This window comes from Panthera tigris, chromosome E1 (genome assembly GCF_018350195.1).
Source record: "Panthera tigris isolate Pti1 chromosome E1, P.tigris_Pti1_mat1.1, whole genome shotgun sequence".
Lineage (NCBI taxonomy): Eukaryota > Metazoa > Chordata > Mammalia > Carnivora > Felidae > Panthera > Panthera tigris.
The window spans coordinates 12,719,801-12,733,897 of record NC_056673.1 but is presented as its reverse complement, the minus strand read 5'-3'; the positions used below and the strand labels follow the sequence as shown (position 1 = coordinate 12,733,897).

Here is a 14,097-nt window from a genome sequence, read left to right as displayed (position 1 = left end):
GATGCCACTGCAAATGGAATTGTTTCCCTTTTAGTTGTATATGGTAGAAAATCAGTATGACTGTCTTTATGAATAGGTCCTGCTATAAAAGATGAGCTTCATTTCCATTCTGTTTATGATATGTTCCATTAAAACTGGAATACTTTTGGGGGCACCTGGGTGGCTTATTCGGTTAAGTGTCTGACTTCAGCTCAGGTCCATGAGATCTGGCGGTCCGTGAGTTCGAGCTCCGCATCTGGCTCTGTGCTGACAGCTCAGAGCATGGAGCCTGCTTCAGATTCTGTGTCTCCCTTTCTCTCTGCCCCTCCCCCACTCGTGTTCTCTCTCTCTCTCTCTCTCTCTCTCTCTCAAAAATGAATAAGTGTTAAAAAAAAAAACTGGTATAGTTCCCCATAGTTATCTCCTGAATAAAAGCAGTAATAGAATAAATAGATCCCTTTTGGGGCCAAGTTTCCAGTGAAACAAGAAGCTTATATAGCCTTAGGATTAAAGAACACTGGAAAACAATTATTCCATGAAGCTAATGTGAAATCATCATCAAATGAAATGCTCCTTTGATCTGTACAATTAGTAAAATAATGGAAGTTTTTCTCTTTTTCACTGGAGAGTCAATTCATGACTTGTCTGCATAATCACTATGAAAGACGCTATAAATATCCAGTGCTTTTTATTAGCTTCACACAGCTCATACACGTGTTTAAGCACACCAGACTCAAAAGTTTCAACAAGCCCATTATATGAAGTGCAAGTTGTATGTACAATAAAAGGAAAGAAAATTATCTGTAGGCTCCTTGTCCAATGTGGGGCTTGAACTCATGTGTCACATGAGCGTCATATGCTCTACCGACTGAGCCAGCCAGGTACTTAGAAAATCCTTTGTGACAATAAAATAATAGTTTGGGATTGGTGGCTTTTCAATTAGAAAGTAGCAGTGAATCCTTCTGCTACTTTACACTTTTTAAAGAAAGCCTTTCGTCTACTAAGATTTTACAAGGTAATAAGTTGTCTGGGGCGGTATAAATTAGCTCCTGCTAAAATTTACTGGTTTAAAACAACTATTTAGGTCATGCTTCTGTAGGACGGACAGTTTTAGTCTGGGCTCAGCTGGGTGGCGCTTCTCCTTTCAGCTGGGTTCTTTCACGTGTCTAAGGTCAGCTGCAGCTTGAGAGATACTGGAGGCACCTGAGCCACGTGTCTCAGTATCCAGGAGGCTAGCTCAGTCTTCAAATGGGGTTCTAAGAGAGAACAAAAACTTGAGGTCTATGCTTGAAACTGGCACAAGTCACCTCTGTCGCATTCTATTTGTTAAAGGAAGTCACAAGGCCAGCCCTGATTCAGGTGGTGGGGAGACAGACTTCATGACTTAACGGGAAAGTCTTCAAAGTAATACTGTAAAGGGATTTAGACGCAGAGGGAAAAATAACATACCATCATCCTCTCCTCGACCATAATTATTCAAATAAGTCCGACATACAAAATATACTCCCTTCCTCTCAAGACCCCCGAGAGGTTTACCCAATCTTATCATGTTTCAAGTCTAGGATCTCGTCACCTACACTGGGTCTGGCTGCCACTCTCGATCGGAGGACTAAGTGATTGAAAACGCAAGTTATTTTCCAGTATGTACACTTGACATATAATAGTGAGACTGAGACAAAGTAAGCACATAGATCCTCCTGGTTTTTTTGTTTAAAATTTTTTTAACGTTTATTTATTTTTGAGAGTGCGGGGGGGGGGGGGTGGTGCATGCATGCGCATGAGCAGGGGCGGAGCAGAGAGAGAGGGAGACACAGAATCTGAAGCAGGCTCCAGCCTCCAAGCTGTCAACACAGAGTCTGACGCAGGGCTTGAACTCATGAACTGTGAGATCATGACCTGAGCTGAGGTTGAACGCTTAACTGAGCCACCCAGGCGCCCCTAGACTCTCCTGTTTTGAAGGGGGATGAATAGGTAGCATGTGCAAGTCACTGATCCATAACAGTTATGAAATTTCACTAGACAACTGTTGCCAAATCTCCCTACTCTATAGGCAGAAACTCTTTCTTTCTTCCTTTTTTCTTTTCTTCTTTTCTGTCTTTCTTTCTTTTTCTTTCTTTCTTCCTTTTCACAAAAAGTTCTATCCAAAAAAAATGACAAATTTCTTAGTATAATGTTAAACTGCAGAATAAGAAACGTATAAAACTAGAATTTAAACAATAGATCCTTTCACTGTGATCTTTGGTATACTTTTATTTTATATACTTATTTTATATAATTATGTGTATATTTATTTTATTTTTATTAGTATATATATTATCCTATTTTATATGATTATTTTATAATTTTATTGTATCCATTTTATATAATTTTTAATATAATTATGTAACTTTTATTTTCATATCATTGCATTTTTTATTATTTTATATAGTTGTTTTATTTTGATTTTACATCATTTTTATTTTCTACTTTGGAGAATTATCGATGGCCATTAGTTAGCTTGTGACAAATCATTGCTGATTTCTTCCATGTTATTCATGTACCTTTTTAGCCCTCACTGCAACCTTCACTCTCCACCTGTGTTCACCTTCCTGCTTCCCCTCCCTTCATCCTAGCCAGCCATACACTGTCATGAGAGAGCATATTCAACTCTTAATTTTGATTTAGGTAAAATCATGAAACTGGGTCACTTTTTTCCTCTCTTCACCTCAAATAACCCCTACTGATACCTTGCTTTGCAACAAAACTTTCTTGTCCATGCAGACCAATTAATGGACACTGGTTACACATGCTCACCACAAAATGTAAGTAAAATTTATAATATATTCATCAGAAAACGTAAAGTGTGCAAAAATCTTTAAAAAATAGTGATACTTGGGGCGCCTGGGTGGCGCAGTCGGTTAAGCGTCCGACTTCAGCCAGGTCACGATCTCGCGCTCTGTGAGTTCGAGCCCCGCGTCGGGCTCTGGGCTGATGGCTCGGAGCCTGGAGCCTGTTTCCGATTCTGTGTCTCCCTCTCTCTCTGCCCCTCCCCCGTTCATGCTCTGTCTCTCTCTGTCCCAAAAATAAATAAAAAACGTTGAAAAAAAAATTAAAAAAAAAAAATAGTGATACTTAGGGCACCAGTGCGGCTCAGTCAGTTAAGTGTTAGACTTTGGTTCAGGTCATGATTTCACGGTTCATGGGCTTGTAGCCCCATGTCAGGCTCACTCCTGTCAGTGCGGAGCCCACTTTGGATCCTCTGTCCCCCTCTCTCTTTGCCCCTCCCCCACTGGTTCTCTCTCTCTCTCTCTCTCTCTCTCAAAATAAATAAACTTCAAAAATTGATTTTAAATGCCATAAAAATAAAAATAGTCATACTTCACTGACTCATTGATATGTAAGGAAATGATCAGATTCAAAGTACTTGTCTCCTCTCTCGTTCTCTATTTCTCTAAATTATAAACTTCAAATTCACACTACAGACGATCAGAAATAACATCAAGTGTTCTGTGGGCCGTGTCAGATTGTGCAGGATATTCTAGTGAAATTGGGCCCACGAGTTACAGAGATTTATCATCGAGGGCAATTTGTTTTTCAGATGCTAACTCTGAGTATGTTATCATCAAAGGCATTATATTTCAAATTTGAAGATGCCAGCATTTGGATGTGGTTTCTAAATATGTCGGGGCACCTGGGTGTGCCGACAGCACAGAATTATTTGTTTCCTAAACATGAGAAAAGATCATCACGTTGTGAGCGGTCAGATTTTTGGTGGTCAGGTTGGTTTTCACTACGGTTTAGTTTCATTAAGAAATATTGGTATCTAAACCTCATTAATAAATATCATGATTGTTTAGTCGGGAGATGCTGTTGTTTGTCTTGTTTTGAGAGAGAGAGAGAGAGACAGAGACAGAGAGAACCAGTGGGGGAGAGGGGCAGAGGGAGGAGAGAGAAAATCTTAAGCAGGCTCCATGTTCAGCACGGAGCCCAATGTGGGGCTTGATCCACAACACTGGGATCATGACTGGAGCAAAAATCAAGAGTTGGGACACTCAACCATCTGAGTCACCCCAGTACCCCTGTGTGAGATGCTGTTTAATATCCTATTCAAATATCTGAGACATGCCATTCAAAAACATAACAATGCCTTTCTTGGTCTTATCAGGGCCATGAAATAATCATACCTCATTTCTCACTTCAAACACCTGTTTGGGGCACTTGGGTGGCTCAGTCAGTTAAGCGTCAGACTTCAGCTCATGATCTCACGGTTTGTGAGTTCAAGCCCCATGTTGAGCTCTGTGTTGACAGCCCAGAGCCTGGAGCCTGCTTCAGATCCTGTGTCTCCCTCTCTCTCTCCCTCCCCCACTCACACTCTGTCTCTGTGTCTCTCAAAATATATACACGTTAAAAAAAATTAAAAAAACAAAAAAACAAACCCAAAAACACTCGTTTGAGCCTGCTTCACAGCCAGAGCTCCTTGTGAGGGAGCAGTCTTGTACCTGCTGCTGTGGTGGTTGAAAACGATAGACAAAATACAAAGTCGTATCAGTGAAAACTGAGTAACAATTTTGTAAAAATTATATGTACGCATATACAATTTTCTTAAAGACTAACAAAAAATTACCAAAATGTTAACAATGGCCATCTCTGCATAGGAAAAATTTTATTTTCTCCTTTACACATGTTACATGTTCCAGATAGTCTACACTAAACACATATAATTTTGCACTCCTTAAAAAGAAAGAAGAAATGAGTGCTCCAACATAAGAAATAAAAGCCACAATGGGGAAACATTCCGGGAAGCCTACCAGTCACAGGTCTGTGGATTTGGGCAAGGTGCCTGATTGTGCCTGGTCACATTTATGCTGGTTGATCATTATCTCATATATATATATACGTATATATATATATATACACGTATATATATACACGTATATATATATATATATACACGTGTGTGTATATATATGTATACGTATATATATATATACACGTATATATATATATACGTGTATATATATATATACACACGTATATATATAAAGTTTTCAAGAGATCATTTCTTCATTAGAACCATTGTCTTTTGCTAGCATCAATTGGGAGCAGAAATTTAAGATACTTCACTGCCTTTCCCCAAAACAAGTCATGATCAAATTTCTTCCTACATCACTAAAACTAAACTCTTCAGCATGCAGTGTAGATACCTGTATATAAAATTTGCAGTTGAGGGGCACCTGGGTGGCTCCGTCAGTTAAGCATCCAACTTTGGCCCAGATCACAACCTCAGGGTTTGTGGGTTCAAGCCCCGCGTCGGGCTTTGTGCTGACAGCTCAGAGCCTGAAGCCTGCTTCAGATTCTGTGTCTCCCTCTCTCTCTGCTCCTCCCCTGATCATGCTCTGTCTCTGTCTCTATCTGAAAAATAAATAAAAATAAAACTCTGCAGTTGAAACCAGGAGCACTTGTGAATTCCTTAGGGAAGACCATCAGGAGCCTGAGGATGACTGGTGATGCCCACACACGTGTGAAGTGCAGAACTGGAAACCAGTATCACTGGGCATCTACAAAAGACCCCGTGACGGTCATCTGTGTGCACAGGGAAAGGGAATTCGGAGTGCCAGGAACAAGCGGAAACCAATGCACAAAACACAAAAGGCAGTTGAACTTCTTGTGATTCCTAGACAAGAATTATCTTCATCTGGTTTTAAAGGTATTAACGTAGTTAGCAAATCAAATCTATCCTCTTAAGTGTTCACTGTCAGCTCAGAGCCTGTCACGGGGCTCAAACCCACATACTGTGAGATCATGACCTGCACTGAAGTTGGACGCTTAACCAACTGAGCCACCCAGGCACCCCTGCTTCTTCTTTTTTTTTTTTAAATGGTACCCCTGCTTCTTTTTTCCCTCTTGTATTGCCTTCCCTGCACTAGGTTCACATTCAATTCCCAGTTTTCCTATTCCTCTCTCCATCTGCTGTGAAGGCTCTGGCTTCTCCTGGGCTGTGATCTGCTCTATGAAATCCTGAACCTCTAGGACATCTCATTCCGCCCTGGTCCCCCTGACCCTATTGGGTAAGACTTATTTGGTCACAAACATCTTTGCCCACTATGCTCATCCTGACTATGCAACATTGCTGGCCAGGTCCCTGCTGATCACTGTACTCTAAAGCTGGGGCTGGCCACGTAACTCACTGCCCCAGACATTCTCAGTATCAGGAAGAAGTTATCTACTTCCTGTACTTAGGGTGAGGAGCAGCAGACGTTGTGATATGTAGGAGGTCCCAGTGAGGCTAGGGAACAGGCAGAGTCAGGGCTGAAAGGACAAGAGGTTGTCTTTGAGGCAAAGCTGACCAGGGAGGCATGGCCAGCCCTTTGTCCATGGACAGCTGACATCCTGCTGACTCAAGCAAGCTCATACCAATCAGGGTTCTGATGTCCAACCCAAGTCAAGGAAAAACTTCACATCTTCAGTTCCCTGTACCAATTAGGTACCTGCGAATCAGGGACAGCCAAGGGGAGTCAAGGAGCACCGAGCCAGGGAGAGGTCAACCCTCCAAGCCAACAGGGAGAGCACAGACAGCCATGGGGCTGGCCAATCACTACCTCTCACTGAGGGGACCTGGTAGGAAGCTGTGGCCTGAACTCATTTCTAAAATGCTCCTAGATGGGGAAAGGCAGAACTGACCATTTCTAGATTCTGTGTAGCAGTGGCCCTGAACTCCTTATACCTGGCTCTCAGTGGCCTAAGGTAAAGACAAAAGGAAATGTCATTCATTACAATCACTCATTGTTGCATTTATTTGTTCACTCGTTCAGTATTTAGTGAGCTGTGACCATTCTTATCACTAAGGATACAAAAATGAAACAAGTGCAATCTGTCTCTACGAAACTCACTGTCTAGTGGTGACACAGGGAGTTAAGGCCACCACAGTGTACTAGAGCTACAGCTTGATCTGTCCAGGAACCAGAAGCAGCTCTGAGTTGTTTCTTGAAAGGCAGGGAGAAGTTTTCCAAGCGGATAGAGGGATAGGGGCTGATTTGGAGAGAAGGAGTTTGTGACAATAAATCAGAATCCCGTCACCCTCTCCTCCTCACACACATGCTTCAAACACACTAGTCTCCTTGACATTCTTTGAAATCTCCAGGCACTGCCCTGCTGCAGAGCATTTCCATGTTCTCTTTGGTCTGCCTGAAATGTGCTTCTCCTCTTGCATTTAAGTGGCTCGTTCCTTTTTTGTCTTCATAGCTTCTACTGAAATGCCCCCTTTTAGAGCTTCTCCATCATCCACTGCAAATAGCAGCCCCCCATCTCTCTCTGCCCCCTTGTCCTGTTCTACCTTTTCTTGTAGCCCCAATAGCCTCAGAGATGGAATCTTAAGCCCATATGTAGCTTTGGGTGAAGGTGGATATGGAGGGGGTGGTATGGAATTTCTTCCCCCAGGCTTTGTTGGAAGGGAAGCTGCCTTTCATCAGAGATAACGCATAAATATCAACTCTAAGTAAATTTAAGATTAAAGGTGGAAGACAGAAAGCATGAAATCTTTAGAAGTGTACATAAGAGACTGTTATTATGTCAGGGGAATGAAAAATGTCTTTAAGAGTCACACAAAGTGTAAAACATAAAGAGAAACATTGATAAATATGATCATATTATAATTAAGAACTCATGCTCATCTAGAGACATCATGAAGAGAAGGAAAAGAAGAGCCATGAAGTGGGAGGTGATACCTGTAAGAACTTTCACAAATAAATATTAAAAGATGGCAAAAAGAAAAAAAAATAGGCATCTCATGGAAGGGGAACTATGGATGGCCAATGAGGATTTTAAAAGATGCTGAATGTTGGGGCACCTGGGTGGCTCAGTCAGTTGAGCATCCAACTTCGGCTCAGGTCATGAACTCCCAGCTCGTGAGTTCAAGCCCCGTGTCAGGCTCTGTGCCAACAGCTCACAGCCTGGATCCTGCTTAGGATTCTGTGTCTCCCTCTCTCTCTGTCCCTCCCCTGTTCACACTCTGTCTGTCTCTCTAAAATAAAATGCTGGGGCGCCTGGGTGGCTCAGTCGGTTAAGCGGCTGACTTCGGCTCAGGTCATGATCTCACGGTCAGTGAGTTCAAGCCCCGTGTCGGGCTCTGTGCTGACAGCTCAGAGCCTGGAGCCTGTTTCAGATTTTGTGTCTCCCTCTCTCTGACCCTCCCCCATTCATGCTCTGACATTAAAAATAAATAAACATTAAAAAAAATTTTTTTTAAATAATAAAATAAATAAAATGTTAAAAAACTTTTTTTAAAGATGCTGAATGTCATTAGTAATACATAAAATGCAAATTGAAATCAAAGTCAAACACCCTTTCACATTTCATAGTTGGGCAAATGTTTAAGAATAATAATGAAAAGGCAGGCTTGGATGAGGAATAGCAGGAACCGTGATCCCTGTTACCAGAAGCATCCACTGTTGTCATTGTATTCTACGTTTGAATGAGTATCTTGCTTGTTTCATTAATTCTTATCTAAAGCATAAAGCAGATGCATTCCCATAATAGCAACAAGCTGGAAACACTTAAATGTCCATTAAAATGATGAGATAGATTTTGGTATAGCAAAGTATGGACTGGTAAACTGTAAAAGTATGTCAATTGCATGCCACAACATGGATGAATCTCAGAGACAACATTACACACAAAATAAAAATTATGTCACAAAAGGATAGTCCCTATGTGAGGAAAAGCCACTATACTGTTCAAGAATACACATGCAGGGCTGCCTGGGTGGCTCAGTCAGTGAAGCATCCAACTTCGGCTCAGGTCATGATCTCACCAGCTCGTGGGTTCAAGCCCCGCATCGGGATCTGTGCTGATAGCTCAGAGCCTGGAGCCTTCTTCAGATTCCATGTCTCCCTCTCTCGCTGCCCCTCCCCCACTCACTATCTCTGTCTCTCTCTAAAATAAACATTAAAAACATTTTTAAAAAGATTACACGTGCAGGTGAAAATCTGTAGTAAAAGCAAGGAAATATCATAGGCTGAGATACACAGAAGAAGTAGAATATTCTATTTCTGAGGCTGGGTGGTGACAACATGAGTATTTATTTTATTAGTATTCTTTAAACTGTCATTTATGTTACCTATAAACCTTTCTTTATATTTTTCTCAATAAAAACCATGCCACACATCAAAATAAATTCCAAGTGGCATTTAAATATAAACTTTGATACCATAAACATCAAGATGAAACTATAAATCTTGACATGGGGAAGACCTTTATAAACTGTTATGGCCTGACTTGTGTTCCCCAAAATTCATATGTTGAAGCCCTAACTCCCAGTGCCTTAGAAGGTGACTGTGTTTGGGGGCGCTTGGGTGGCTCAGCCGGTTAAGCATCTGACTTTGGCTCAGGTCATGATCTCAGGGTTCGTGGGTTCCAGCCCTGTGTTGGGCTCTGTGCTGGCAGCTCAGAGCCTGGCGCCTGCTTCGGATTCTGTGTCTCCCTCTCTCTCTGCCCGTCCCCCACTTGTGCTCTGTCTCCATCTCTCAAAAATAAATAAACGTTAAAAACAAAAAGAAGGTGACTGTGTTTGTAGATAGGACCTTTAAAGAGATGAGTAAAAAAAAAAAAAAAAAAAAGATGAAGTATCATTAAAGTATACCTTACTTCAATATGCCTGGTGTCCCTAGAGGAAGAGGAAATTTGGACACACAAAGAAACACCACGGATGAATATACAGAAAGACTATATGAGGACACAGTGAGAAGTCGTCATCTGCAAGACAAGCAAAGAGGCCTCAGGAGAAACCAGCCCTGACCACACAGTGATTTTGTGCTTCTAGAGTCCAGAACTGTGAGAAATTCAGAATCTGTTGATTAAGCACATTGGTCTGTGGGATTTTGTTATGGCAGCCCCAGCCAAATCATACGTAAGCATCATCCTGAATGCTGAACTACATAGAAAAAAGCTTAATGGGTTTTGCTAAACAACATTGTTAAATATTTTCATGTCAAATATAATAGCAACACCACAAACTCAAAATGCTATTTGGGACATATTTGATAGAAGTCTGATATTCCTAATAAACAGCTTCTACAAATCTATAATAAAATAAACATTCCAACGAGAAAAAAATGGTAAGACACATAAGCTGGAAGTTTCTCATAAACAAATACAAATGCCTGCAAGAAAAGAGCAAAAACATAAACCTCTTGAATGAATGGAGACTGAGATGATGTTCTCTTCTATTGAAAGATAAGAATCTTTTGATATAATACCATACCACTTGACAAAGACTGGAGCTATATATTCTACAGCCCTTCGGGCTCGGCCCATTGGTGATATGTACAAATCACAAAGCTTTAAAAGGTTTCTGTTTGGCCTAAAATTGAAATTCTCATTTCTGGAAATTTGTACCAAATAAATAATTAGATACACTATTGTAATTATAAGAATATTTACTCTAACGTGAGAAATAACCTGAACCAAATCAACACTAAGGACTTGGTTAAAGAAAGCATAGTCTCTTTTATTATCATGCAAATATTTAAAATGGAAAGGAAATAAACCAAAACATGAAGACAGAAAATCGCTGACATACAGATTCTCTGGACTGTGGAATTACAGGAGAATGTAAATTTCTTCTTTAATGTATGTCAATATTTTCAAAGTTTGCTACAATAAACATACAATACTTTGGTAACAAGAAAATATACAAAAGCTAGTTCAAGAGAAACAGGAACACACTGGCTGAATTGTGGGTGAAGACAGTAGTAGAGCTTTGTGAGACATGAACTTTGTGTGGCTGTGAGGGCCCAGGAATCAGACTCACCTCAGGCTGAGTCTTGGTCACTTCCTCCCCCTGTGGTCCTGGACAAGTCCTAAATGCACCATGGCTCAGTTTTGTCATCTAAAAAGCAAGGACGGTGTTAGTACTGGCTCAGAGCATTGTTAGTAAGATTAATAAATAAGAGACCCGGAACTTAAGGACTCAGGGTGGGCACGGAGGGGGCTGCATGCCGCCCAGCCCTCCAAACACACAAGGTCAGTGTGGATCAAGGGGGGCCTAGAAGTAGAAACAGGCCATGAGACACGAAAAAGCACAGAAGCAGGACCAGAACCAACAGACCCCAAGACTGGTCACCCCGTGCCATTTAGGCAAGTGACTAAAAATGACCTCTAATCATTCGCTGACATTATTGGGGATTGCTACCTGTTCTTAGATATGTGCTGACGCACGCTCTGCCTCAGGTAAGTCTCGAACAGCTCTGTGGTGGAGGGATCATCGTCTCTGATTGAGAAGGAAGGACGCCAGGGTCAGAGAGGTCAGGTGACCCGTCCAACATCACACAAGGAGGAAGGCATGGCACTGGGACTGGCGTTTTGTCTAACCCAGAGCCAGCTTGTGTATTTCCTGTAAGCATCCCCATTTCTAAATGGACAAGCCACATCTAACACACGTTGTTCCATTCTGGTTTGGGGAACTGTGCCGATCAATGGTCTTCCACTCAGAAAGCTTATTCTTACTTTTTGTAAAATAAAAAATTACAGACGTAGGGTTAAGTATCAAATCAAACATGCTGTCACTTTCTCCTAAGGATAATATGGACTAGAAAGAAACGGACTTTAAATAAAACACAATTTAATCAATTAATTAATTTCCAAGGTTAACTCCCTGTCTTCTGTCAGCGGGCCATCTTCGAAGCTTCTGGACGCTCATCGCTTAGGGACTGTGCTCAGCTGCTGCTGAAGGTACAGATGCACAGACCTCAGGAGGCCCTCTTGGGATCTCTCTCCCCCAGCTCAGCTGCCCTCAGAAGCCCTCAAGCAAGGTCCCGGACACACAGCCCCTCTTTGCTTGGCCTGTCCTGAGGCTCCTCTGCTCATGGTCCCTGCCTGTCCACAGGGGAGGATCCTCAGCCTCTGCCCACAGCTCCCACCTCTCTCTCCCAGGAGAGTGACTTCTCCATTGATTCTCTGAGGAAACATATGATCAGGGTTACCCTTTTTCATTTGAACTTCCTGGTACAAGGAAGCCCCACTTACCAATAGGACAGTATCTGTGCTGTTCAAAAAGATGCACCTCACTGGCCTCTGTTAGTTTCCGATCGCTGCTGCAACAAAACACAACACATATTCTCTTGCAATTCTGGAATCCGGAGTCCCGTGTGTCTTACGGTGCAAACCTCAAGGAAGGTGCTGACGCTTGGCAGGGCTGCACTCCTTCTGCAAGTTCTAGGGCAGAGTCTCTTCCATGCCTTTACCAGCTTCTAGAGGCCACCCACAGTCCTTCCTCATGGCCCTAGCCAGCTCTCACCTCACCCCTGCCTCTGCTTCTGTACTCATGTCTCCCGTGACTCTGATCCTCCTGTCTCCCTCTTTCACCTATGAGGTCCCCATGATTTATATTACACACACACACACACACAATCACGATCCAAGAGTGTCTCCTCAGGTCCACATTCTTAATTAAATCACATCAGGACATTTTCCTTCTGCTATGCAAAGTAATACGTTCATAGCTTCTGGGGATTAGCACATGGACATCTTTAGGGAACCATTATTCATGCCTACCTACCCTACCTGCCCAACTTGAAAGAAAATTATCTTATACAATTCAGAATTAATTTACGGGAACACCTGGGTGGCTCAGTCGGTTAAGTGACAGACTTCAGCTCAGGTCATGATCTCACAGTTCCTGGGTTCAAGTCCCATGTCAGGCTTTGTGCTGACAGCTCAGAGACTGGAGCCTGCTTTGGATTCTGTGTGCCCCTCTCTCTCTGCTCCTCTCCCACTCATGCTCTCTCTCAAAAATAAACATTAAAAAAATTTTTAAAGACTCAATTTGCCAAAGTATGAGTGGCAGATAATAAAACAATGGGGAGAATCAGCATAGATCACAACAGATGGATCTAGAACAGTGCTTTCCTAATTTTGCTCCAGGAGGCAGCAAGGAGACAGAGACTCTAACAGATGAAACCTGTCAGGGCAGGTTCATGCAGGAGAAGGTGGGGAAGGGCGGGGGGGGGGGAGGGGGGGGGGCAGCACAGCCTGGGATGAGAAAGGACAGGACCCGGGTATACACAGGCCCAGAGTCCAGGAAGACGGCCAGTCCTGCTCCCGGGTGTATGCAGGAGGAGACCAAGACATTAGGGTCGATGAGCAGGGCTTGGCACTAAGCAGCTTTGGGTGTGGATTCTCCCCGGATGCTATACGCTCCTCCCTTCAGTTTATTTGTGCAAGTACCCTGCCCTCTTTTACCTCTGCTCTCCCCTTGAGTCTCTGCTCTAGAATACATTCAAAACAAAGACAAAAACACAAACAATGACCGGTAGCGTATTGAGGGCCACAGAGGGAGCTCAGGACCACTAGGGTGGAGGAGAAAGACTGGGAAGAGGCAAAAAGCCGTTAGTTAAGACCGTGAAAACCTACTTTCTTTTTCTGCCGCGGAGCCAGGAAAGGGCAGGGAGCCGAGACTTGCTCCTGACCTGGGTCCGGGGGCGAATGGCCTTGGCAGTCACCAGCTCCGTGCGGGCTCCGGGCAGGGTCCGTCCCAGACTCCCCGAAGCCCACGCAGCGCAGCCACGGGGAGGCGAAGGCAGCCGCTGGGGCCGCCAGGCTTTCGGCAGCACCGGGCGCCAGCCTGTCCGGGGGGGAGTGGGGGCTCCGGGTTCCACCTGGGACTGGAGCCCGGCCGCCCGGCGGTTCGGTGAAGCAACGCGTGGCGGTGACGCAGGCGCTCCAGGTTCTCCGTCCGCGGGACGGGCGGCCTTCGGCTCCTCTTCCGCAGGGAGGCTGCGCCCGGCCGGCAAGTTCGCCCTTCACCGCGCGGGAGGAGTCCCTCCGCGGCGGGATTGCGCGGCGGCGCTGTGCGCGCGGGACGAGTGTCCTGCTGTAGGACGGCGTCCTGGAGACCCGGGGGCGCATCCGCGGAGCTCGGAGGCCTTGACCTGTCTCCTTGGGGACACCCCGCCGCCCAGCCTGGCCCGCGGGAAGCCCTGCAGCGAAGCCTAAGAGCCGCAGGTGCCGCCGCCGCCGCCGCACGCCCTGCCTCCGCCGCTTCCCTCCGCGCGCCAAGGGCCCGGAGCAGCTCAGGGTCCGGAGCTGGCGGCCTTCTTCCCGCCACCTTCAGAGCTCTGGTCGCAGCGCCGGTGGAAGCAGCCT

At 44.2% G+C, this 14,097-nt stretch overlaps 1 long non-coding RNA gene across 1 annotated transcript; it reads right to left on the bottom strand.

Annotated features, from left to right (window-relative positions):
- Window positions 1-1,078: 1,078 nt before the first annotated feature.
- Window positions 1,079-13,691, bottom strand: LOC122233726. Its single transcript, XR_006211401.1, has 4 exons — window positions 13,366-13,691; window positions 11,980-12,047; window positions 10,766-10,843; window positions 1,079-1,235 (listed from the first exon to the last, which is right to left on the bottom strand). It is a non-coding gene; the product is annotated as an uncharacterized LOC122233726 (long non-coding RNA).
- Between the last annotated feature and the right edge of the window lie 406 nt (window positions 13,692-14,097).